The sequence below is a fragment of the Amborella trichopoda genome, chromosome 7 (genome assembly GCF_054954075.1).
Source record: "Amborella trichopoda isolate Santa Cruz 75 chromosome 7, AtrichopodaSantaCruz75HAP2 v2.0, whole genome shotgun sequence".
In the NCBI taxonomy this organism is placed as follows: Eukaryota; Viridiplantae; Streptophyta; class Magnoliopsida; order Amborellales; family Amborellaceae; genus Amborella; species Amborella trichopoda.
Genome location: NC_142342.1, coordinates 33,605,540 through 33,608,129, shown reverse-complemented (window position 1 = coordinate 33,608,129; position 2,590 = coordinate 33,605,540). Strand labels below are relative to the sequence as shown.

The 2,590-nt window shown below is 36.2% G+C and overlaps 1 long non-coding RNA gene across 1 annotated transcript; it reads right to left on the bottom strand.

The window, feature by feature from the left end:
• Positions 1 to 332: 332 nt before the first annotated feature.
• On the bottom strand, positions 333 to 1,676 carry LOC148781357 (uncharacterized). Its single transcript, XR_016058736.1, has 2 exons — positions 841 to 1,676; positions 333 to 686 (listed from the first exon to the last, which is right to left on the bottom strand). It is a non-coding gene; the product is annotated as an uncharacterized LOC148781357 (long non-coding RNA).
• Between the last annotated feature and the right edge of the window lie 914 nt (positions 1,677 to 2,590).

Below are 2,590 nucleotides of genomic sequence, written 5' to 3'. Positions count from 1 at the left end.
GAAATAAAAAATAAAATAAATCGAATTGTTTGGGCGGTTAATTTTCTTTTTTAATTTCTTTTTGGCGGTTTGATGGAGGGTTTTTGACATGCCAAAACACATTGTTCTTGTGTTATAGTCATTTTGCAGGTTGCACTATCAAACCTGAAGTAAAATCGAGAAAAATAAATAATTACTTTAAAAATTTACCTCAACATTCTTCGGATCAACTCATCAATCCAGAGGGCCTCATGGACCCAAAACCAATATCCCAAAGAGCATCATCAATTATATACACACACGCATTGAATCAATAAGCATAAAAATGCCACACAGATGAAGGGAACAAAAGGAACATGAAGCAATCACAGCATTTTATTGAACGTTCTCACATTGAAATCTGATACAAAGTGCTGCAACATCAAATACGATTGAGAAGATGATTGTTGTGATTTTGGTGAAAGAATGGCATGCACATATATGATACATTGCCAACGAAATCGATGCTTTGAAAATTAAAAAGAAAACAAAAAATGAATGAGTTACTTCAAATGAATATGTAAGAAAAATTGATTTAACTACTAAATCTCAGACAATATAACAACCATGGTTCAGAGCATCATCATTTCTCTTCTACTGCTGCCATATTCCTGTCTTTTTTCTCTTTCCTCAATCCTTCTTCTTCTTATCCTCTTTAGACTTGAAACCTTAAAAAAAGAAATTGATTCAAAGAATTACGAACAATCAAATAACTCTTGAGAGAGAGATTGGTTTAGAGCTAGAGAGGCGGGAGCAAAGAAAAGGAAAATAAAAAGACAGACAAAAGAAGCAAGAAAATGGAATATAGGCGTTTATCCAGACCAACATATTCTTGAAGGAATCTTTGAACTTCTGAAAAATGTTCGCGAAGCAATCTTTGAACTTCTGAAACAGGCCCTTCTTCTCTCCTTTTCCATTTTCTTGAAGATCTCTCTCCTCTACTTTCTCTCTCATCCACTTCCACTTCTTCCATACGCCACATGCCCTCCTCCATAATCGCATTATCAAAAGCTTCTTCATTCTGCGCAAAACTCGCTTGTTGTGCACTTACTGCCTCCTCTTTGGTATCGAAGAACTTTAGGGCAAATTTATCATGTACTGAAGGGGTGTTTACATCGTACACCACGGCCGTGAACTAACCATCCGCCATCTCTGTGGCGCCGATCCAATCCGAGGGAAAGGGCAGCCGCGTCAAGCTCACCTCCGTGTTCTCGTTTCCCTTTTTCTTGCTGCTACTGCTAGATTCAGGAGCCATTCTCTCTCACATGGGTTTCTTTACCGATAGGTGGATGCCTGTATATCACTATCGATTGCTCTCTGTGGAATTCCGAAGAAGAAGAGCACTGAAATTCCAAAGAAGGGAATCCAGAAGCGTCCTGTAATGGCTCTGTAATCAATGTTCTTTGGTTTGGGTGAGCTAAGCAACAGAGGGGATGCGTTCTCTCTAGAGATCTCCAAGAAAGGACGACCTAAACTCCCTTCCACCCAAGAAACCCCTAGCAAAGAATCCTTTCCCAAGAACGCAAATCTCTGTATGTAATTTCCTGTCAAATGTGAGAAATCTCTGTATGTAATTCCCAAGAACGCAAATTCTGTGTTTGGATTCTCCGTGGAAAGAAAATCACTCTTCCTGTATCTCTCTCCCTCCCACTCTCTCTCTCATGTCCAACAAACACAAGGATCCTTTCCTTTTGGCAAGGAAGATTGATCTATCTCTCCACCATTACATTCTAGGAAAGAGAAATAAAGAGGCAAAAAAGCTATGGTTTGATTATTATTTAAAGAAGACAATTTTCTCTCTTGAATCACAAATAAGGGTCTATTTGTTTGGTGGAATTTTTGGAAGTAAGAGATCCAAGATCCACCAAATTACACGACCACATTTCTTAGTCCTACTGGAAGCTGTAATTTAGAATTCACAGCTTCTCATCGCAATTGCGCTATGTATTTGAATTTTAAGTTTCTTTTAAAACAATTTGAGCATCCCTACTTTATAAATAGGAGAATCTAATAAAAATATCGAAAAAATAACTCACAAAATATAAATTAACCAATTACTCACCAACTTTTCAAAGGTATTTTCATTAATTTATATTTTGTGAAATAGTTTTTTAATGTTTTTATTAGGTGCACCTTGATGAGAAGAATGGACGCCAAATTTTTTATGTGATTTAGATAGGTAAAAAAAAAAACTTCGAATTATATTACGAAATGAGATCATGAACATCAGATTGGCCCAAATTCAATCTCGATGATTGGGCTAACACTATAGCTATTAGCTAGTGCGGTAACCTCAGCTTTATATATATATATATATATATATATATGAAAACACTTATATAAGGTATCAGCATTAAACTACATAGGTAAGGTGTACCTAAAAAACTCACTAGAGAAGGTTGTTCTTATGCTGGAAAACCCTCAAATAAATCATCGTGACCTCGAGATTCATATGCAACATGCAACACCAATAGGCAAAAATGTATAGCACTTTCGCCCTTAGTATCATATGTGATCTTTTACTGGGGAATAGTAATTTTATTATTATTTATTTACCCCTTTTGTTTTGGTA